Below are 25,035 nucleotides of genomic sequence, written 5' to 3'. Positions count from 1 at the left end.
ATCTACAGAGCAAGAAGAGCCAAGAAACAGTCCTGAAAAACAATCAGTGTCCTGAAGTTGGAAAGTGCTACAGCCAGGGAGAAGGTATGCAGTTTAGAGCTTTCTTATTTCAAAAATTGCGAAGGTACACATATAGGATTATTGGAGCTAAAAACTGAGAATGAGGTGGAAAAGTCCACAGAATCTGTAGTGTAAGGCAGAGAGAATTATAAATACAATACTTAAAGGACCACTACGGGCAAATGATGAAGAAAACATATATTTTTTATCTTGCCATGATTTACTACACCTCCCAAAGCTGCCTTCAGCAAAATAAGTACTCATTCCTAATTTTATTTTGTTTTTACTCTTGTCTGCCCTCATGGGAGCAGACATGGTGATTCCTTTGGAAAGCTAAATCTGTCCTATAATGCAGACTGTGAGGACAAATAGCCCTACCATTTGTTGTCAGACTAGACTTCCATTCACTTACAATGGAACTCCTGAAAAAAACTGCCAAGTTTGAGAGTCTGCAGCTCATGCGTCATTGACTGGTATGTGCCGAGTTTTACAAATGTTGTTCCTACTGATGTACTACACATTCACTGAAAGAAACTTGCAAAAGTGTCAACAAATTACTGAGATAAAAAAGACTTTTCACAAGGAGCAGTTTTGCAAGTTTCAGTTCCTGGCCAGGTTACTCCTCCCATCTCCCCTCCTTCAGTGGGTTACAGTCTCACATTTCCAGCTTTGCTAGATTCAACTATTTAGTCAGCTTTGCATGACAATAGAAATAAAAAAATAGCATGGTGTGCCACTAAAACTGTTCCCTTGTATGTCTCTTCACTTCTGAATAGCAATTCCCAAGAATAAAAAAAAAAAAAGCAAACTCATCATTCCAGAGTTTAGGCTAGTCTATCCATTTTTTTAAAATGTGCACAGTAAAATATTCAACTTGTAATGCATTTTGGCTGCTGACATGGTTATCTTTACATAGTTATTCTCTTATGGTATAACCTGAACTTATGGTATTTAATGATAAATTTTACAACAGTTCTCAGTTTCTTAACAATGACCTCCCAAGCCTCTGATGTGACCTAATACTTTCTTAATATTGCTTTATGTAGTTTGTCTTAGTTGTATATTTGTAGTGTGTTTCTCATCCTCTCAGCAACAGACTCCTGGAGATGCATATACTTGTAATGAAAGAGTACCAGCAGCTGTAGCAGTGATACCACACTCCAAAACAATGCACTCAAACATAGTACTGACAAGCACAAGGGAATGTATATGTCTGAATCAAGCAGTGATGAAATTGCTAGGGACTTCACTGAGCAAAATTTTACTCTTAATTTCTCCATTTCATAATGCATAACATTCGCACCACACTTACAAAGGCACACCTCCACCTTCCACAAACACAGTAACCCACACCTGCACAACTGCTACGGTTTCTCCCTTCAGTTATTGCAAGCCAAGAATAACACTTTTTAATAAGGATACCTACCAGACAATTCTGCATAGGTGACTCGATATTTACAATTCTTGTTATTAGCAGATGTGGTCCTTAACAGTTATGTTTTAAACATTTTGACTGGTTATTTACATTTCCTTTTACAGCACATTTATTACTTTTACTAGTTATTTTTTAAACATTGTTTTGGCCAGCATGCACACCTGCAAGACCCCTCCCCCAGGCAACTATAGCTTTGTCTATTGCCACTGGGTGGCATAACTTAACAATATACTTGCTGTAGCTTGTCCCAAATATATCTGCCTCCACACTGAATACTTGTAAAGTAAGGCAAGTACCATTTACTTTGTGTATTTTGTCCCCAGATAGATTTACCTTCCTTTGTATTACTTGCACACCAAGGCCTTAAAGTAGTGTTTCTGCAACTAACTGCTTACACTCCTAATTTCCTGCTTCGACCTCTTCCTTGCTTACACTTACATTACAGCTCCAAGGATTCCACTTCTTATGCTGATTACTTTTCTTTGCAGTTTTCTGTGAGGGGGCGGGCCAGATCTCTTCCGGCATTTTCTGGTTATACCTTCCCCCATTTTGTATCTCCCTCCTCTAACCTGCCGGCTTTTTCTGGTTATACCTTCCCCCATTTTGTATCTCCCTCCTCCGCCATGCACATTAACTAGTCTATATCAGTGGGTCTTCTTGGGCGGCACCCTTTTGAAAGTTATCTTTTGGCCTGCTTGTGGTGAGGAAGCATCTCCAGACCTTTTTCAGTGTGACTGCATCAATATAAGTAAATTTAACTAGTACAATACAGCCAAACAGACACATTTGGTGTAAACAGAAACAAGTGGAGCAATACATTTGGTGTACAAAGAAAATAAACAAGTAAGCCCATTGATATAATTGGAGTTAGTGTTAGCCCCGCTGTGCTCAGGTTCACTCCGCTCCCCTCCCTACTTCCTATTCCCACCTGCCCCCACTAGTGCTACATTTCAACTGAACTTAGCCACTCCCATCATGCTAACCACCAATCACTGAATCTGCCCCACCCCTGTACCCATTTCCTTCTCTTCCACTCTTCCACATCCTGTAAAGCACAGTCTTCCATCTAACTACCTTACAATCACAAACAACACCTCTCATCATCCACCACACCCACCCCATCCCAAGCAGAACTCTCACTCATGACCAAACACAACCAAACCATGCCCAAACCACCCAAACCCACATACATACACCTCTTCCTATTGCTCCTAGGTGTACCCACACTCCCACTGCTAACTTCTATCACCAACCACCAAAAACAACTTAATTTTATGCATATACCAAGAAAAACTACTTCCACTGACATTATTACAACACACCCTTTTACTCAACTAGTCCCACATCACTACCAAACCTTCTTTATTCACCACTATGCACACAGATCACAGCCATCACACTACCAGTCTCAAACAACTATAAAGAACTTTAAGACCCTAAGCAAACTACTCAATTTCTATTTTTACCTCAGAACCTAACTCATTAGCTGTGGTGATATACACCCAAACCCAGGCCCTGAAAATCTAGGAGCCCCAACCCTCAACCTGAATGATACCCTACTCCACCCAGACAAATCCACGCTCCTAATTTTAAATTTAAATGTTAGGTATACTAAACAAAGTCCACGACCTTAATGCACTACTCTCCTTTTATCAACCTGAGATAGTCATACTGACAGAGACTTGGCTTAAACCAGGCAACCACAACAATGAAATCACTCCACCATGTTACAGTATAATTCGTAGTGATAGAATAGGTAAAAAAAGGGGGGGTGTTGCTGTAGTGTATAAATCTCACATCATCCTTGAGAAAGTAGACATAACAACCCTAGACCCCATAAAGTTGAACTCACTCTAACAAAACTAAAACTTAATGATAATAAACGCATCAACATCAGGGTGCTACATCCCTCCAGGCAACAATATCCCCATTACAGAAAAGCTCCTAGAATGGATATCTAACTCCCTCCCCCAGGAAAGTATAGTATTAGGAGACCTTAATACTGACTGGCAAAACTGTTCCAGTCATAAGCCACTCTCCCATATTAAACTACATGGCCTAACCTAACTCATCACTTCTCCCCACAAGAACAGACAAGAGAACCAAACATCAATCCACTCTAGATTGGATACTCGTATCCCACCCATCAATGATATCCCTAGCAGGATGTCTACCAGACACCAAGTAGTTACCAAGCCACATTCTTACTCGAATCAAAATCACCACAACTGACCCAAATATCTACACGCCTAATTAGAAACAAAAAACACTTTAACTGCTTCAACTTTATAAATGACCTAAAAATGTGCAACTGGTCCCCCCCCCCCAAAAAAACTTACCTCTTGATGAAGCTGTACTATATTTCAGTACCACCTTCTTAAACACCCTTAATCATCACGCCCCCTCCAGAACAACAAGAATTAAAACTAAATATGCCCCCTGGTTAGCCCCAGACACAAAATCCCTCCTCAAAAAAAGAAACAAGGCCTGGACCAACTACCTAAACAGTAAATCTCAATTGAACAAACAAATATATGTTGAACTACATAACAAAGCCAAAAAACTCACCAAAACAGACAAAACATCTTGCTACCAAAAGTTACAGGATAAGCACAGGAACAACCCACAAAAATTTTGGGCAGCAATTAACGCTGTTCTACAACCAGGTAAAACAACTACCCCAACCCCAAAAATAGATGATAACCAAGAAGACTTCCCCACACAATTTAATAAATACTTTACGGAAACCATCCAAACCCTTGCAAACAACCAACCCTATGACAACATCCCCATCCCTGCAAATCCACCCCATACCCCCAACTAACAACTGCCTCAAGTTCAGCTTCCACCCAGAACCAACCAAATCCATTGAAAAACTACTCTGCAAGCTTAAACCAACGTCTCTTGCTGCAGGTAAATTACCCGCTGAATACCTCCACCTGGCTGCAGAAGCCATATCATATCCTGTCTCCATCCTAATTAACAGGTCCATCTCCGAGTGTATAGTACCCAAGCTATGGAAAATATCACATATCATCCCTCTACATAAAGGGGGAACCTCCCTGGAACTCAGTAACTACCACCCTATAGCCATACTACCCCCTTTATCTAAAATTTTAGAGAGGGTAATACACAAGCAACTAATGAAATATCTCCTAGAAAATAATCTAAAAGCAACACAACAACATGACTTTAGACCCTTCCATAACACCTCCACCGCACTAAGAGAATTCACCAACGTTGTCAATACTTACAGAAACAATGGACTCCTTGTATCTGCCACCTTCCTTGACTTGTCCAAAGCATTCAACATGGTTAACCACAATAAACTCCTTCTTTCTCTAGCAACTCTAAACCTTACCACCCTTGCATCTCCTGGTTCAAAAACTACCTAGAGGGAAGGAAACAGGCTGTTATGTGGAAAAAACAACTCTCCCCCTCCCTACCAGTCTCCCTAGGAGTACTCCAAGGCTCCATCCTGAAGTCATCTCCTCATTGGTCAGATCTGACGATAAGCTAATCACCCTAGATATCCACATCCCGCCCTCACCCCTCATTAAGGAAACCACAGTAAAAATTGTCTCCAATGTCAACTTCATGCTTCTTAAGACAGAAGTGGCGAACTTCATGACACCCATGGAGATGGACAATACAGTTATGACTGCTGAATCCTACACAAATGCACTCTACAGGCACTTACACGAGGGCATGGATCGTGCTATCCCAAACAGAACCAAGAAGCTATCCTCCAAAAAAAGGTAGCCAATCTGGTGGTCCCCTGCCATAAACAAACTGTACAACAGAAGGAAGAAACTGTTGCAAAAGAGAGTAAACTCCCATGAGTGGTGGAGTTCCCTGGTCAGCCTCAGTAAGAAGCTGAGATCCTTTATAAGATCCTCCAAAGCTAGCCACGAAAACAAAATCGCCACTGATTCTAAGGACAACCACAAAGCATTCTATAGCTATGTCAAGAATCTCAATGGCAACACCCAGATCTGCTCCGAGTTACAGCACAAGGGCACAAAAATTACAGAACCAACTGATATTGCCAACATCCTGGCAGATAGGTTTAGTGCTAACTTTACCCCCCTCTCACCCTATAAAGGGCCCATGTCTGTACAGGAAGAATGCAGAGTCCTTGTAATCACAACTACACAGGTAAAAGCTGCACTCTCTAAAGCCAAAAACACAGCATCCATGGGACTGGACAACATTCCAGGATGTTTTTTACACGAACTTCAGAACGAACTGGCTCACCAACACTGATCCCAGGAACTATCTGTTAGCCTGATGAGCCTGGTCTGCAAGGCCATGGAATGCATCATCATGGAACTCCTAAACAAAGACATTGGTAACCTCCAAACTGTGGACCCCACCCAGTTCAGGTTTGTGAAAGGCAGATCATGCCTCTTGAACCTAATCGATTTTTTTGAGGCAGTCACCAAAGCCGTAGATGAGGGTAAGGTGGTTCACACAGCCTATCTTGACCTCGCCAAGGCTTTTGACACCATCCCCCATTCTGGAATTATAGCTAAACTCACTAAACTAGGTATAAAGCCCTATGTCACAAGATGGGCTGCCAACTGGCTCACTGACAGAAACCACACTGTAAAAGTTGCTGACTCCAAATCTGACTTCAAACCAGTGACAAGTGGAGTACCACAAGGTTCAGTCCTGGGAGCACTCCTGTTTGGTATCTACTTCTCTGAAGTACAGGCTAACACAGAAGGCCTCTAGCTAATGATGTACGCAGATGACTACAAACTAGGAGTCATAGTCGAGTCCCCAAATGATGTGGACATCCTACAGAAGGGCCTCACTGAGACAGATGCCTGGTGTCAGAACCATGGCCTCAAGCTCAATGCCGAAAAGTGCATTGTCATCCCCTTTGGTAAAAACTCTGTACCCATGAACTACCACATAGGCAGCAGTCTACTTAACACCGAATGTGTGATAAGAGGCCTTGGGACCCAGGTGGACAGTAGTCTCCTTTGATAATCTGATCGCCACAGTAGTCAGGAAGTCTTTCTACGTGGCAAACCTCATCACAAAAGGGTTCTCATCCAGGAAAAAAAGAAGTCAGTGTCCCCCTCTACTCGACATTCATTAGACCCATTATAGAGTACAAAGCCCCTTTTGGAATGTACCTCACAGGACATCTGCAGCAGCTGGAAAGGCCACAGAACTATCTCGCAAAGAGGATTACTTGCCTCAAACAGATGCCCTACACAGACCATCTCAAAAAACTCCAGCTTCACTCGGTAGCATATCGCCTACTCCAAGGTGATTTCTGCCTAACATATAAAGCTATGTCAAACCCAGAGCTGTTGGACATGCTACACCTAAAGAAATCCCAGTGCATCCGAGATACATGCTCTAGGGACCTAAACCTTGTCATCACAATAAACAGGACATGCTGGAAGGATAGATTCCTGTCCCAGAGACTTCCCATACTCTGGAACAAGCTACCCATCTATGTTAAGTAAATTTCGTCATTAACAGTCTTCAAGAAAAATCTTCGAGTGGATGGGAAATAGGAAATATGCCCCGGGAATCACTTCTGTGGCTCTGCTTGACAGTGGCACAGGAAAATAACTTTCTTGGGTGGCATAAGCCAGGGAACCTTGTTGCTTAGGCTTACTTAGGCCCTTGGGCTGATAGCCTAGTACCTACCTATGAACCTATTATTAGACTAAATACAACATTATGTAGCATTAAAATGCGATAACATAAGGGTGACAGTTCATTATTTACTCAAAGCAAATGTCAGAGTGGAAAAGTTCAAAGTGGATAAAGAGGAGGAGGGGAATAGAAGAAAAAGAGTGAGAAAAAGTATTTGTTAGAAGTAATAATTAGGGTAGATATGGGAAGCAGGAGAAAAAGTGAGTAAAACTAATATTACAAGTAAGAGAAACAAAACCAAGTAAAAAAAGAAATAACATGGACAACAAGATTTACAGCTGCAAACTGTCAAGTGGATTGGTAGCAGGTGTCATAAAACTGGGTTTGGAGAAATGTTTGGTGACTTTGAACAAACAGATTTGTCCACATTAACCATGTATCATTATGAGTGTGTGTATATGTGTGTGTGTGTGTGTGTGTGTGTGTGTGTGTGTGTGTGTGTGTGTGTGTGTGTGTGTGTGTGTGTGTGTGTGGTATAAAAGAACTATAAAGCAAATCTGCACTGATACCTGCGTGCTGCCCTGCTGAGGGGGACACTTGGGCAAGTGCAATGGACTGGCTCCAGTAGGAAGGGATGGCCGCATACCTCTCAACATCATAGAACAAGAAATCTGGACCAGGCCATAAATAATAGGGGACAAATGCCCATAAATTGGGACAATTTATAAATATTGCACTTACAAACTTAGAAAGGTGATAAACAGGTTTTGCATTTAAGTGAATTTTCTTAAGGATATGAAGTCTGAAAATCAAATGCCTGTCAATTTTCTGACTTCAGTGTTCAATGATTTGCCAGTGATTTGACAGAAAACTGCAATTTTATGAAAAACAGACAAAAAATCTGGACTTTCTGTAAAAATCTGTACTGTTGAGAGATATGGATGGGAGTCTTGAACCAATACCCACCAATCATTTTCATTTGTGTGCCAAAGCCATTACAGCAGTGTTTTGCAGAGAGGTGAGAAAAACCTTAAATTTGACTGGTATGTTTATTTTATTTTACATTTGTTGACTGGGAGAGTCCAACTTGATTACAAGCCCATTTTTCAGTGGAGGCCTGGGGAGAAAAGCTCCAAGAGTACATTTTTTTTTACAAAACATGGTTTTAAGGACATACTTTTGACATACAATTTCCATAGAAGAGACTTTGAAATACATATTAACTAACAGATAGGATACATTCATTCTCATCAATGTAATACATTTTAGATGATATTCCTAAGTTTAGGATTCCTGTGATAGATTTACTATTAGAGCAAAAGCAGAGAGACGTAGAATAAGGCTCTGAGAGAGCAGATGATGCTCGCTATAGTGGAGAAGGATAAATTGATTCACTATATGTCTTTGCCTGGTTTTAGTTGAGAAGGATACCAAACTGATTTACCATATGTCTTCTCCTGGTTTTAGTTGCTTATGGAAAGCACAGCATTGCTGGGGTAGTTTTCCCTAACTCCTGGAGAGATGGGATGATCAGTAGATTAACAGTCGTAAGTGGGTACAGTACTATGATTGGTTGGCTTAGCAGAGTTACTTAAGTTAGGTGAATTGTTCTAATGAGACATTAGCCAGGGGGGATACAGGAGCACAGATGATTATTCAAAAAGTGAGTTTTAACAAGTTTCTTGAACTGTGATGGGGATTTGTTGTCAGTTATGTGGGCAGGAAGGGAGTTCCAGGTTTTTGCTATACAGTGGCTGTAGACAGACGTACCAGCTTCATTGTTATATTTGGTTACTTTGAGGAAGTTTTGTGTGCTAGACCTCAAGGGCCTGATGTTATATAGGATTGCAAAAGATTTTGTAGGGCTGGGGTGTTTTCAGAGTTATGTATTATTTTGTGGGCTAGTGATAGTTGATTGAGTTGAAGTAGTAGTGGTAGTTCTAGCCAATTGAGTTTTTTCAGGCTTCACAGTGATGTGTTCTGATGGGAGAGGTAGTAGCGAATTTGGCTGTCTTATTATAACAACTATCAAGTTTGTTTAGGTCAGATTTGTGGAGATTTGTAAGCACAGGGGAGGCATAAAGTAGGGTGGATAGTAGGTGAGTCCTCGCTATTGCAGTTTTGGAGTGGTCAGTGAGGAATTTTTTATTGCGATACAGTAGGCCAAATTTTGTATGTACTTTTTTCATGGTTATAGAAATATGTAGGTAAAATCTAAGATGATTATCTATTTCAGCCCCTAATAGTTTGGTATGATTTGTGGGGGTGATTGTGGTCTTGTTAAAGGAGGAGATGAAGAAAGAATCAGTGGGAGGTGTGGCTCTGTGGGAGCTAAAGAGTACTAGCTTTGTTTTACTTGGGTTCAGAATGAACCTTTGGTTTGTAATCCAAGTTTCTGCTAGGGAAAAGCATTCTTGAGTTAAGGAGTGAAGGATGTCCATTGATTTGGCTGCACATATTATGGTGGTATCATCTGCATATTGCACTATTGAGGCTTTAGGAATACTGTTTGGGAGCTGATTGGTGGACGGTAAAAAGAAGTGGCCCCAAGATGGAGCCTTGGGGTACGCCTAGGGAGACCGGTAGGGAGGGGGAGAGTTGGTTTCTCCACATAACAGCTAGTTTCCTTCTCACTAGGTAGTTTTTGAACAAGGAGATGGCAGGGGTGGTAAGGTTTAGAGTTGCTAGTGAAAGAATGAGTTTATTGTGATTAACCATACTGAATGCTTTGGACAAGTCAAGGAAGGTGGCAGATACAAGGAGTCTGTGAGTATTGACAATGTTGGTGAATTCTCTTAGTGCGGTGGAGGTGTTATGGAAGGGTCTAAAGCCATGTTGTTGTGTTGCTTTTAGATTATTTTCTAGGATATATTTAATTAGTTGCTTGTGTATTACCCTCTCTAAAATTTTAGATAAAGGAGGTACTATGGCTATAGGGCGGTAGTTACTGAGTTCCAGGGAGGTTCCCCCTTTATGTAGAGGGATGATATGTGATACTTTCCATAGCTTGGGTACTATACACTCGGAGATGGACCTGTTAATAAGGATGGAGACAGGATATGATATGGCTTCTGCAGCCAGGTGGAGGTATTCAGCGGGTAATTTACCTGCAGCTAGAGATGTTGGTTTGAGCTTGCAGAGTAGTTTTTCAATGGATTTGGTTGGTTCTGGGTGGAAGCTGAACTAGAGGCAATTGTTAGTTGCGGGTGTGGGGTGGACTTGCAGGGATGGGGATGTTGTCATAGGGTTGGTTGTTTGTAAGGGTCTGGATGGTTTCCATAAAGTATTTATTAAATTGTGTGGGGAAGTCTTCTTGGTTATCATCTATTTTTGAAGTTGGGGTAGTTGTTTTACCTGGTTGTAGAATAGAGTTAATTGCTGCCCAGAATTTTTGTGGGTTGTTCCTGTGCTTATCCTGTAACTTTTGTAGCAAGATGTTTTGTCTGTTTTGGTGAGTTTATTGGCTTTGTTATGTAGTTCAACATATATTTGTTTGTTCAATTGGGGTTTACTGTTTAGGTAGTTGGTCCAGGCCTTGTTTCTTTTTTTGAGGAGGGATTTTGTGTCTGGGGCTAATCAGGGAGCATATTTAGTTTTAATTCTTGTTGTTCTGGAGGGGGCATGATGATTAAGGGTGTTTAAGAAGGTAGTACTGAAATATAGCACAGCTTCATCAAGAGGTAGGTTTTTAAGACGGGTCCAGTTGCACATTTTTAGGTAGTTTATAAAGTTGAAGCAGTTAAAGTGTTTTTTGTTTCTAATTAGGCATGTAGATATTTGGGTCAGTTGTGGTGATTTTGATCTGAGTAAGAATGTGACTTGGTAACTACTTGGTGTCTGGTAGACATCCTGCTAGGGATATCAGTGATGGGTGGGATAAGAGTATCCAATCTAGAGTGGATTGATGTTTGGTTCTCTTGTCTGTTCTTGTGGGGAGAAGTGATGAGTTAGGTTAGGCCATGTAGGTTAATATGGGAGAGTGGCTTATGAATGGAATAGTTTTGCCAGTCAGTATTAAGGTCTCCTAATACTATGCTTTCCTGGGGGAGGGAGTTAGATATCCATTCTAGGAGTTTTTCTGTAATGGGGATATTGTTGCCTGGAGAGATGTAGCACCCTATGATGTTGATGCATTTATCATCATTAAGTTTTAGTTTTGTTAGAGTGAGTTCAGCTTTATGAGGTCTAGGGTTGTTATGTCTACTTTCTCAAGGATGATGTGAGATTTATACACTACAGCAACACCCCCCCTTTTTTTACCTATTCTATCACTACAAATTATATTGTAACCTGGAGGAGTAATTTCATAGTTGTGGTTGCCTGGTTTAAGCCAAGTCTCTGTTAGTATGACTATCTTAGGTTGATAAAAGGTGAGTAGTGCATGAAGGTCGTGGACTTTGTTTAGTATACTTAACATTTAAATTTAAAATGAGGAGCGTGGAGTAGGGTATCATAAGGGTTGGGGCTCCTAGATTTTCTGGGCCTGGGTATGGGTGTATATCACCGCAGCTGAGTTAGGTTCTGAGGTAAAAATAGAGTTTGAGTAGTTTGTTTAGGGTCTTAAAGTTCTTTATAGTTGTTTGAGACTGGTAGTGTGATGGCTGTGATCTGTGTGCATAGTGGTGAATAAAGAAGGTTTGGTAGTGATGTGGGACTAGTTGAGTAAAAGGGTGTGCTGTAATAATGTCAGTGGAAGTAGTTTTTCTTGGTATATGGATAAAATTAAGTTGTTTTTGGTGGTTGGTGATAGAAGTTAGCAGTGGGAGTGTGGGTACTCCTAGGAGCAATAGTAAGAGGTGTATGTATGTGGGTTTGGGTAGTTTGGGCATGGTTTGGTCATGAGTGAGAGATCTGCTTGGGATGGGGTGGGTGTGGTGGATGATGAGAGGTGTTGTTTGTGATTGTAAGGTAGTTAGATGGAAGACTGTGCTTTAAAGGATATGAAATAGTGGAAGAGAAGGAATGAGTACAGGGGTGGGGCAGATTCAGTGATTGGTGGTTAGCATGATGGGCGTGGCTAAGTTCCGTTGAAATGTAGCACTAGTGGGGGCGGGTGGGAATAGAGAGCAGGGAGGGGAGCGGAGTGAGCCTGAGCGCAGCGGGGCTAACACTAACTCCAATTATATCAATGGGCTTACTTGTTTCTTTTCTTTGTACACCAAATGTATCATTCCACTTGTTTCCGTTTACACCAAATGTGTCTGTTTGGCTGTATTGTACTAGTTTAATTTACTTATACTGATGCAGTCACACTGAAAAAGGTCTGGGGAAGCTTCCTCACCACAAGCAGGCCAAAAGATAACTTTCAAAAGGGCGCCGCTCAAGGAGACCCACTAATATAGACTAGTTAATGTGCATGGGGGAGGAGGGAGATACAAAATGGGGGAAGGTATAACCAGAAAAAGCCGGTAGAGATCTGTCCCGCCCCCTCACAGAAGACTGCAAAAGAAAGTAATCAGCATAAGAAGTGGAAGCCTTAGAGCTGTAATGTAAGTGTAAACAAGGAAGAGGTCAAAGCAGGAAATTAGGAGTGTAAGCAGTTAGTTGCAGAAACACTACTTTAAGGCCTTGGTGTGCAAGTAATACAAAAGAAGGTAAATCTATCTGGGGGACAAAATACACCAAGTAAATGGTACTTGCCTTACTTTACAAGTATTCAGTGTGGAGTCAGATCTATTTGGGACAAGATACAGCAAGTATATTGTTAAGTTATGGCACCCAGTGGCAATAGACAAAGCTATAGTTGCCTGGGGGGGGGCTTGCAGGTGTGCATGCCAGCCAAAACAGTGTTTAAAAAATAACTAGTAAAAGTAACAAATGTGCTGTAAAAGGAAATGTAAATAACCAGTCATAATGTTTAAAACATAACTGTTAAGGACTACATCTGCTAATAACAAGAACTGTAAATATCCAGCCACCTATGCAGACTTGTCTGGTAGGTATCCTTATTAAAAAGTGTTATTCTTGGCTTGCAATACCTGTAGGGAGAAACTAGACCGTAGCAGTGGTTTTATCTGGCAATGTTGCAGTTGCTGGGAGGGGGGGGGCTCGAGCTGCTATGATGCAGGTAGACAAAGTGTGCTATGCAGACTTGTCTGGTAGGTATCCTTATTAAAAAGTGTTATTCTTGGCTTACAATAACGGTAGGGAGAAACGGACCATAGCAGTGGTTTTATCTGGCAATGTTGCAGTTGCTGGGAGGGGCTCGAGCTGCTATGATGCAGGTAGACAAAGTGTGCTATGCAGACTTGTCTGGTAGGTATCCTTATTAAAAAGTGTTATTCTTGGCTTGCAATAACGGTAGGGAGAAACCGGACCATAGCAGTGGTTTTATCTGGCAATGTTGCAGTTGCTGGGGGGGGGGGCCCAAGCTGCGATGATGCAGGTAGACCAAGTGTGCTATGCAGACTTGTCTGGTAGGTATCCTTATTAAAAAGTGTTTTTCTTGGCTTGCAATAACGGTAGGCAGGAACCGTACCGTTGCAGTGGTTTTATCTGGCAATGTTGCAGTTGCTGGGGGGGGGGGTCGGCCTGAGCTGCAATGATGCAGGTAGACCAAGTGCGCTATGCAGACTTGTCTGGTAGGTATCCTTATTAAATAGTGTTGTTCTTGGCTTGCAATAACTGAAGGGAGAAACCGTAGCAGTTGTGTGGGTGTGGGTTGCTGTGTTTGTGGAAGGTTGAGATGTGCCTTTGTAAGTGTGATGCGACTGTTATGCATTATGAAATGGAGAAATTAAGAGTAAAAATTTGCTCAGTGAAGTCCCTAGCAATTTCATCACTGCTTGATTCAGACATATACATTCCCTTGTGTTTCTCAGTACTATGTTTGAGTGCATTGTTTTGGAGTGTGGTATCACTGCTACAGCTGCTGGTACTCTTTCTATACAAGTATATGCTTCTCCAGGAGTCTATTGCTGAGAGGATGAGAAACACACTACAAATATACAACTAAAACAAACTACATAAAGCAATAGTAAGAAAGTATTAGGTCACATCAGAGGCTTGGGAGGTCATTGTTAAGAAACTGAGAACTGTTGTAAAATTTATCACTAAATACCATAAGTTCAGGTTATACTATAGGAGAATAACTATGTAAAGATAACCATGTCAGCAGCCAAAATGCATTACAAGTTGAATATTTTACTGTGCACATTTAAAAAAAATGGATAGACTAGCCTAAACTCTGGACTGATGAGTTTGCTTTTTTTTTATTCTTGGGAATTGCTATTCAGAAGTGAAGAGACATACAAGGGAACAGTTTTAGTGGCACACCAGGCTATTTTTTTTATTTCTATTGTCATGCAAAGCTGACTAAATAGTTGAATCTAGCAAAGCTGGAAATGTGAGACTGTAGCCCACTGAAGGAGGGGAGATGGGAGGAGTAACCTGGCCAGGAACTGAAACTTGCAAAACTGCTCCTTGTGAAAAGTCTTTTTTATCTCATTAATTTGTTGACACTTTTGCAAGCTTCTTTCAGTGAATGTGTAGTACATCAGTAGTAACAACATTTGTAAAAAGCACATACCAGTCAATGATACATGAGCTGCAGACTCTCAAACTTGGCAGTTTTTTTCAGGAGTTCCATTGTAAGTGAATGGAAGTCTAGTCTGACAACAAATGGTAGGGCTATTTGTCCTCACAGTCTGCATTATAGGACAGATTTGGCTTTCCAAAGGAATCACCATGTCTGCCCCCATGAGGGCAGACAAGAGTAAAAACAAAATAAAATTAGGAATGAGTACTTATTTTGCTGAAGGCAGCTTTGGGAGGTGTAGTAAATCATGGCATGATAAAAATATATGTTTTCATCATCATTTGCCCGTAGTGGTCCTTTAAGGCATGAGGTTGGGGAGAGAATTTTCTGCAGTTCCTTTTTGTTTTAAACATTACAGTCACAATCAATGGTAGTATGCTGCCACCTAGTGAAGAGAGGAGGGTGGTACACTGGAATAAGAAGGTTCATCTAGACTCGAATATAGAGAGCAGGAACAGCAAAGAAAAAGTCCAAAAAATCAGTCCCTGACCTGAAGTTTGAAAGATGCTACAGCAAAGGAGAAGTATGCAGTTTAGATCTTTCTTATTTCAAAAATTTCAAAGGTATACATATACAATTATAGGAGGGGAAAAATGAGAAAGAGATAGAAAAGTCTACAGAATCTGTAATGTAAAGCAGAGAGAATTATAAGTACAATATGTAAGGCATGAGGCTGGTTAGATGATTTACTGCAGGTCTTTTTTGCTTTAAACATTACATTCACAATCATTGGGTTTATTCTACCACCTAGTGGCAAGAGGATGGTGTTACATTCCTAAAAAACAATCAGTGACCTGAAGGTGGAAAGGTGATACAGCCAGGGAGAAGGTATGCAGTTTAGAACTTTCTTATTACAAAAATTGCAAATGTATACATATGGGATTATTGGAGGGAAAAATGAGAAAGAGGTGGAAAAGTCCACAGAATCTGTAGTGTAGGGCAGAGAAAATTAAATTTACAATACAGAAGGCATGAGGTTGGTTAAAGGATTTACTGCAGGTCTTTTTTGTTTTAAGCTTTACAGTCACAATAAGTGGGTGTATACTGACACCTAGATGTTCTTCATTCCACATTGCTGCAGTCCTAACCATTGGGTAGTCCGCTGTCCAGTCGGCCCGAATACCAAAGTATATGGCTGACGTCGGTCAAGGCGCATTAGACTGATGTCAGGACGTCAGGGTACTAATGCGCATGACCGACGTCATATCCTCAGTCTTTTGCCAGATGGTCCGATGCAGAAGCAGTTTGCGAGTGCAGGTTGGCGTTCTGAAATATTGCGAAGTCGGAGTTTCAGACCGAATCAAAGTTGGCTAAGTACCCGTTAGAGAACATTTTGTTTTTCTTGCCTCAGTATTTAACCGGATGTCAGAAAAAGTGAATAACTGTATTTCTTGTGGGAAGCAGATACCTCATAGGGATTACCATACTTTGTGTATACCTTGTTTAGGGCCTGAGCACGGCGTTGTTGGTTACGCTCTTGTGCTAGATTTAACAAGCGCACTATTAAGAGAAGGTTAGACTGTGCCAGGTTGAGTGTTTGGGAAGCGTTGTAATTATAAAATGCGTCGGATGCTCCGGCGCCCTTCGTCAAAAGCGCAAGGACAAAACAGCAAAACCTAGGGTTGATGAACCCGGCAGTCGGACGTCGGTTCTTTAGAAGGCTCAGTGGAGCCAGAGGTTTTGCCAGGAGTTTCTTTGGAGTCTCAGGCAGAGACTTTACTATTACAGGATGTGCCTTCTCAGGAGGTAGGCCAGGCTGAGGGGCTTCTCAGGTAACTGTTCTTCCCTCTCTTCCAAGGTAGTTAGAGCCTCTCCTTCTGTTTCCAAAACTTCTTTTGAGAGGTAGGCCAGAGTTTAGCTTCAGTGGGGCTTCTCCTAGCACTTCAGGTTCTGTGCCTAAGAAAGCATATGCTTAAAATGGCAGAAGATTTAATTACTATGATTAGAGGCTCTATGCCCCTCCTGATAAGAGGCCTAGGGTGGAACCTGAGTTTGAAAGTTTTTGAACGGTGTTCAGAGGCCTCTGAGTCTTCTGCGGAAGACTTGCAGGAGTATCCTCCTTATTCTGATTCTGATGTGAATGATTCCACTCCTACAGCTTCTCCTCCTGAGGATTTCTCATTTTCAGAGACTCTGCATTCCATGAGGGAGCACTTTAAATGGGAAGGCCAAGATTACTCTGATTCAGGAAAGGCTTAGGGAATTCTTATTTTTACCCCAGCATAGGCCTTTAGCTATACCTCCTGTGTTAAATGTGGTGGAAGATGTTTTTGCAGAGGCATCCCTGAACCCTGATTCTTTGCCTCCTGCCCCTGTTAAACCTGATAGGTACTATAGGGTGCCTGAAGCTCATAAGTATCTGTTTAAGAGTCCTAGGGCAGACCGGAAACTGTTTCTCAGGGGCCTAAAGGTGTTAAGGCCTCTGTTGTTAAAAATCCTGTTCCCACTGATAAAGAGGCTAGGGCTTTGGATAGGTGGGGAAGGAAAGTATATACTTCTTCCACTTTAGCCATGAGAGCGTTGAATTGTCAGTTTCACATGCTAAAATATCAAAATTATCTCCTTTCACAATTGAAATCTAAGGTGGATGCTTTGGCGGAAGGTATAGAGTGTAAGAGTTGCTGGATTTAGTTCATGTGTCTGAACAAATTGGGTAAGCATTCTTTGCAATGTGGTTTTGATGCTGTGCAGGCCTCCTCGGGGTGGCTGCCACTAGTTCTGTTCTTAGCAGGCATGCCTGGTTGAGGGATCAGAATTTAGCAGAGCATGTTAAGACTAGGATTTTGGATGCTCCTTTACAGTCTGATGTGTTATTTGGTTCAGCCTGTGGAAGCAGTTTTAAAAGAAAATGGAGGACAAAGCTAAGTCTATACAAACTGTTAAAGATTTTTGCAGGTGCAGCCACCGAAGTTTAGTAGAAATTGGCCTACTAAGGGATGGACATATCCTGCTTATGATTCCCAGTCTAGGGGTAGGTCTAGGCGTGGTAGGGCAGAGCTCAAGGTTCTTTTAGGCCTAGAACAGGGGTTCACCTGCTCAGACTTCTGGTGAGGGCAGGGGTCAGTCCTTTCGTAAACAGGCCCAATGACCTGCCTTTTCAGCTGCCAGTAGATTCTCGTCTGGCAGCTCCTTTGGAAGAGAAGACTGTCTCTTTTCAAAGAAAATTGGGATTTAATCGCTCAAGACAGATGGGTGTTGGATATCATTCACCACGGTTACAGGTTTTATTTCCATACATTGCCCCCTTCAAAGGCATGCCAGACGTTTCCCCCTCCACAAAGGAAAGAGGCTCACAAGCAAATTTCTCTGTTACTCCAAATAGGGGCCATTCAGCCAGTCCCTGTACCAGAAAGGGGCCTAGGCTTTTATTCTGTGTTCCTAGTACCAAGAAGGGGAAACGTGGGGAGACCAATTTTGGATTTATCTATCCTCAACACTTATCTGGACATTCCCAAGTTCAAGATGTTGACGTTACAACAGCTTTTACCTCTGCTGAGCAAAGATCATTGGATGGTAACTTTAGATCTCAAGGAAGCTTACCTTCATGTGCCTATACGACTAAGTTGCAGGAAGTATCTGCATTTTCGAGCTGGAAATTCTCATTATCAGTTCTCTGCATTGCCCTTTGGCTTATCTACTGCGCCCAGAGTATTCACAAAGGTTCTGGCTCCAGTGATAGCTTACTTCAGGTTAAAAGGAATTCAAATCTATCCTTACTTGGACGACTGCCTGATTCTGGCTCAAGAAAAGGAAGACCTTCTACAGCATCTGGAATATGTCATAGCAGTGCTAAGATGCCTAGGGTATTCTGTGAACGAAATAAAGTCCAGTCTAGTACCCTCTCAAGACATGTGCTTTCTGGGTGTGAGACTGAATACAGCAGCAGATGGCCTTTTAACCCAGGACAAACAACAGAATCTTTTCCAGTTACTTCCATCAACTATCTCTTCAGTCGGGCTGACTGCAAGGACAGTCCTTCAAGCCTTAGGGTTCATGGCATCTTGTATTCTGGTGCTTCCCAATGCCAAACTGCATATGAGGAAGCTACAATGGTATCTCAAAAATGTATGGACACAGCACTGCCAGGATTTGGACACTGTCATTCAAATAATACCTTGCATTCAAAAGGAATTTTTGTGGTGGGCTCAGGAATGTCACCTAAACAAAGGGACTCTCTGTGACCCGGCCAGAGGAGTCAGATTCTAACGACAGATGCCTCAGACATTGCTTGGGAGCTCATCTAAATGGAAAGTGGATACAAGACAAGTGGCCTGCCAGACTACAGCATCTACATATCAACATGAAGGAGATGTTAGCAGTCCAGTTTGCATTAATGGCTTTCAAGGAGTTACTTCTTCCAGGGCAGGTGTTGATTCTAACAGACAACACAACTGTCATGTGGTACATCAACAAACAAGGGGAACACATTCTTACCCATTGTGCAGGCAAGCAATGATTTTATGGGAGACTGGCTCAGCTTGCAACTAACTCTTCAGGCAAGGTTTCTGCGGGAGCACAGAACTCCTTAGCAGATGTGTTAAGCAGACAAATCATGGATCCCCACAGTGGAAACTGGATCTTCATGTATTTCAAAAGTTGACAGTGTCCTGGGGAACTCAGACATAGATCTGTTAAGCTTCTCCACTAAACCACCAGCTGCCAAAGTTTTGCACAAAGAGGTTTCATCACACAGCTTGGAAAGTGGATGCTCTTTCTTTCAGTTGGAAAAATCTTCATGTGTATGCGTTTCCACCTCTGCCTCTTCTTCCAAAGGTGCTTCTAAAGGTCAGACAAGACAAGCCAAGGATGATTTTAATAGCTCCAGATTGGCCTCGGCAGCACTGGTACCCATTATTGAGGAGTCTGGTAAAAGAAGCCTCCATGGCCTTTACCCTTGATTCCACACCTGTTGTCCCAGAGGAGATGGTCACCTGCTCAATATCAAGCTTCACTCTCTTCATCTAACAGCCTGGCATATTCTGTTTTGAAGAGACAGCAGGTCTCAACTTCCTCAACAAGTTTTAAATGTGATTATGGAAGCCAGGAGACCTAGTACAAGGAAAGTGTGTGAAAAATGGAAGAGATTTTTTATTTTTGGAGTGCAGCAAACAATTTGGAGATTTCTGAGCCAAATTTGAGTGTGTAGCTCTTCAATATCTTACTGAGTTACTGGACAAAGGTTTGTCTTTCTCTTCCATTAAGATTCATGCTGCAGCAATTTCAGCTCACTATGATTGTGACCCACCATTGTTTTACATCCTTTGTTCAAGCAGTTTCTTAGAGGGGCAAAGAATATAAAGACCCCCGTGGAGCTCCTACTCCTGCTTGGGATCTCAATTTTGTGTTGGAAAAACTACAACCTTTTGGGCCTGGCTACTGCTGACTTGAAATACTTGTCATGGAAGACTGCTTTTTTGTTGGCTATTACTTCTGCAAGAAGGGTGTCTGAGTTGCAGGCCCTTATGGCAGTAGAGCCCTTTGATTTTCCATAAGGATAGGGTATCATTACTAATCCTTCCTTTATGCCTAAGGTGGTTTCTAGTGTGGCTTTAAACCAAACTATTCATTTGCCTACTTTCTATGCAGATCCCCAAAATAAAGGGGAAAAGATTTTGCACACTTTAGATGTACATAGGCAGTTCGTTATTATTTAAGCAGGAGTAAGAATTTCAGGCAATGTCAGGAATTGTTTGTTTCTTTTGCTTTGAGTTGTCAGGGCAAGCCTGTGTCTAAACAAACTATTTCCTAAGTGGATTGGGTTTTGCATTTCATTTTGTTACTCCCATCATGGCAAGGAGATTCCAGCTGGGATTAGGCCTCATTCCACTAGGGCTACTGCCACTTCAACAGCATTTCTAAGGGGTGGCAACTAAGGATATTTTGGAGGCAGCTACTTGGAGTTCAGTGCATACTTTCTCTAAGCATTACCACCTTCCTCTCTACTCTAAATCTAGGGCTGGTTTTGCCACAGCTATTTTGCAAGGCATGTTGACAGCTCCTGCTTCCTTATGATTTGCCAGCCTCCCTTACCTCTGCTTTGGGATTCTACCCAATGGTTAGGGACTGCAGCAATGTGGAATGAAGAACATAGTACAGTTTTGTACCACCACCATAAATGTAGATGTTAGAGATCCACATTGCTGCAGTCAATCCCTCCCTTCCCTCTGTGTTTAAGGGGTGGTGGTGTGAGCTAATATATATATATATATATATATATATATATATATATATATATCTTGTACATTTGTATATATTATATATGTTTGATGCAGGGCTTTTTGGTGTTTGGTTTGGGCCTTGTCTTTTAGGGTCTTCTGACATCTGGGGCAAGAAAAGACTGAGGATATGGCGTCGGTCATGCGCATTAGTACCCTGGTCCTGACATCAGTCTAACATGCTTGACAGGCGTCAGCCATATACTTTGGTATTGGGCCCGACTGGACAGCGGACTACCCAATGGTTAGGACTGCAGCAATGTGGATCCTCGAACATCTACATTTATGGTAGGTACAAAACTGTACTTTGCGAGAGGAGGGTGGTACTCTGGAAGAAGAAGGTGCATTGAGACTCGAATCTGTAGAGCAGGAAGATCCAAGAAAAGGTCCATAATAAAATCAGTTTCCTGAAGTTGGAAAGTGCTACAGCCAGGGAGGAGGTATGCAGTTTTAACTTTCTTATTTAAATAAATTTCAAAGGTATGCATATGGGATTATTGGAGGGAAAAATGAGAAAGAGGTGGTAAAGTCTACAGAATCTGTCTTCTAGGGTAGATAAAATTATAAATACAATACATATGGCAAGAGGTAGGTTAGAGGATTTACTGCAGGTCTTTTTTGTTTTAAACTTTACAGTCACAATCAATGGGTGTATGCTCCCACCTAGTGGTGAGAGGAGGGTGTTACATGGGAAGAAGAAGATTCTTCAAGACTTGAATTTACAGAGCAGGAATAGCCAAGAAAAAGTCCAGAAAAACAATCAGTGACCTGAAGTTGGAAAGGTGCTACAGCCATGGAGAAATTATGCAGTTTCGTACTTTCTTATTTCAAAAATTGCAAAGGAGTTCATATGGGATGATAGGAGGGAAAACTGTAGAAAGCGATGGAAAAGTCCACAGAATCTGTAGTGCAGGGCAGAGAGATGTATAACAACAATGCGCAAGGCATGAGGCTGGTTAGAGGATTTAATGCTGGTCTTTTTTATTTTAAACTTTATACTGACAATCAATGGGTGTATGCTGTCACCTCATGGTGAGTAAAGGGAGGAACCCTGGAAGAAGAAAGTTCATTGAGAATCGAATCTACAGAGTGGGAAGAGCGAAGAAAAAGTCCAGAAAAAGAATGACTGACCTGAAGTTGGAAAGGAGATACAGCCAAGGGGTAAGTCATGCAGATTGGAACTTTCTTATTTCAAAAATTGAAAGGTATATGTATGGGTATAGAGGAGGGAAAAATGAGAAAGAGGTGCAAAAGTTCACAGAATCTGTAGGGCAGAGAGGATTTTAAATACAAGACATAAGGCATGAGGCTTGTTAGAGGGTTTACTGCAGGTTTTTCATGTTTTAATCTTTACAATCACAGTCAATTGGTGTATGCTGCCATCTAGTGGCGAGAGGAGGGTAGCACACTGGAAGAAGAAAGTTTGTCGAGACTCGAATCTACAGAGCGAGAAGAGTCAAGAAAAAGTCCAAAAAAAACAATCACTGAACTGAAGTTGGAAAGGTGCTTCCACCTAGGAGAAGGTATGCAGTGTAGAGCTTTCTTATTTCAAAAATTGCAAAGGTATGAATATAGGATTTTTGAGGAGAAAAATGAGAAAAAGGTGGAAAAGTCCACAGAATCTGTTGTGTAGGGCAAAGAGAATTTTGAATACAATAAGTAAGACATGAGGCTGTTTGGAGGATTTACTGCAGGTTTTTTGTTTTAAACTTTGCAGTCACAATCAATGGGTGTATGCTGCCATCTAGTAGCTAGAGTAGGGTGGAACACAGGAAGAAGAAGTTCTGTCGAGACTCGCATCTACAGAGTGGGAAGCCCCAAGAAAAAGTCATGAAAAACAATCAGTGACCTGATGTTGGAAAGGTGCTATAGCCAGGGAGAAGGTTTGCTGTTTAGATCTTTATTTCAAAAATTGCAAAGGTATACATAGGGGTTTAGAGGAGGGAAAATATGAGAAAGAGGTGGAAAAAGCCAGAGAATCTGTAGCATAGGGCAGAGAGAATTATAAATACAAGACATAAGGCATGAGGCTAATAAGAGGATTTACTGTAGGTCTTTTTTGTTTTAAACTTTACAGTCAGAATCAATGGGTGTATGCTGTCACATAGTGGAGAGAGGAGGGTGGTACACTGGGAATAAAAAGGTTCATCTAGACTCAAATATAAAGATCAGAAAGAGCCATAAAAAAGTCTAGAAAAACAATCCCTGACCAGAGGTTTGAAGGGTGCTACATCCAGTGAGAAGTATGCAGTTTAGAACGTTCTTATTTCAAAAAATTGCAAAATTATAGATATAGGATTTTTGGAGAGAAAAATGAGAAAGAAGTGGAAAAGTCTACAGAATCTGTAATGTAGGGCAGAGAGAATTATAAATAAAATGCATAAGGATAGGGGGGAGGGGAAATCGAAATTTTACGACTAAGGGGGGGCCCACCAGGGGAGAAAGGAAAAAAAAATTTTTAAATCAAATTAAAAAGGGAAGAGAAGAAAATAGAAAAAAATTTGCCAAGTTAAAAAGGGTACCCCGGGGGAAGGTCATTTAAACTTTTTATTTAAAATTAAAAGGTTTTGGATTTTTTGGAAAAAAAAAAGGGGGGAAAAGTCCAAAATCGTATGAAGGGAAGTTAAAAAAATATGAAGTGACTTTAAAAATTTTCCAGGTCTTTTTTTTTAAAAAATAAAAAGGGGAGTCCCCCCGGGGGGGTGGCAGGAAGAAAATTCAAGTAAATAAAGGGGGGGAAGACCAAAGGTAAAAAAACATACAATTAAAGGTGTACCCCAAAGAGAGGGAAACCGAGAATTTCTTTTTCAAAAATTGAAAGGGAAAAGGGGAAAATTAGGAAAAATGGAAAAGGTGAAAAGCCAAGAATTGAGTTAGAAAAAAAAAAAAATCAAAAAAAAATGGGTTTTGAGGAATGTTTTTTTTTTTTCCAAAATCGGGTGTAGCGATATAAAAAGGATGGAAACTAAAAAAAGGTTATTGAGTCTTGTAAACAAAAAAGCCCAAAAACAATGTGAATAAATTGGAAAGGTGTACGGGGAAAGGTTCTTTTAAAAATTTTCTTTTTTTAAAATTTAAAAGGGAAAAAAAGGTTAGGAAAAAAATAAAAAGAGGGGGAAAAAGTCCACAGAAATTGGGGGAAAAATTTAAAAAAATCAAATGAAGGATACAAAAAGGTTTTATGAGGTTTTTGAAATTTTAATCACAATCAATGGGGGAGTAAAAAAAAGGGGGGTAAGGGGAAGGGTTATTATTTTTTTAACAAAAGCAAAAAAAAAAAAACCATATGAAGGGAAAAGGGGCTCGGGGGAGAAGGTTCATTTAGAATTTCTTTTTTAAAAAGAAAGGGTTAAAAATTAGGGGGGAAAAAAGGGAAAAAAGGGTAAAAGCCACGAAGAGGGGGGCGGGAAAAATTTTTAAAATCAAAATGGCAAGGTTTTTTAGGTTTAGAGGTTTTTTTTAAATTTAAAATCACAATCTTGGTGTAGCGATATTGGGAAGGAGGGTGGTAAGGAAAAAGGGTTTTTAATAATTAAAAAGTAAACCCAAGGTGAAAAAAATCCTGAAGTTTTTGGTACACCAAAGAAAAGGTTTAAAACTTTTTTTTAAAAATTGAAAGGGAAAATTTTTTGGGGAAAAAATGAAAAAGGGGGAAAAGGGGAAAACCCAGGAGGGAAATTTAAAAATAAAATTGAAGGATACTTTGGGTTTTATGAGGTTTTTGAAATTTAAGTCACAATCGGGGGTGTAGGATAAAAGGGGGGGTCCTGGAAGAAAAAATTGTTTCCCAATTTACGGGGAAAAAAAAAAGTAAAAAAAACATAGATGAATTGGAAAGGGAGGGCCAAAAAGAAAAGAATTTCAAAAAATTAAAAAGGGTTGAGGGTTTGGGGGGAAAAAAGAAAGGGGGGAAAATCCACAAATTGAGGTAAAGGGGAAAATTTTTAAAAAAAATTGGGAGAGGTGGAAGGGGTTTCGATTTTTTTTAAAATTTAATACAATAATGGGAGGGCCCCTTTGGGGAGAGGATTCAGGGGGAAAACTCAATAAAAGAGCTAAAGGAAAAAAAGTAAAAAAAAAAAGCCTGAATTAAAGGAACCCAGGGAAAATTCAGAAATTTTTTTTTTAAAAAAAAAAAAGGGGGAAATGGGTTTTAAAAAAAAAAT

Source organism: Protopterus annectens, chromosome 8.part0 (genome assembly GCF_019279795.1).
Source record: "Protopterus annectens isolate FY-2018-M chromosome 8.part0, PAN1.0, whole genome shotgun sequence".
Classification (NCBI taxonomy): domain Eukaryota; kingdom Metazoa; phylum Chordata; order Ceratodontiformes; family Protopteridae; genus Protopterus; species Protopterus annectens.
This window is presented reverse-complemented; position numbering follows the sequence as displayed.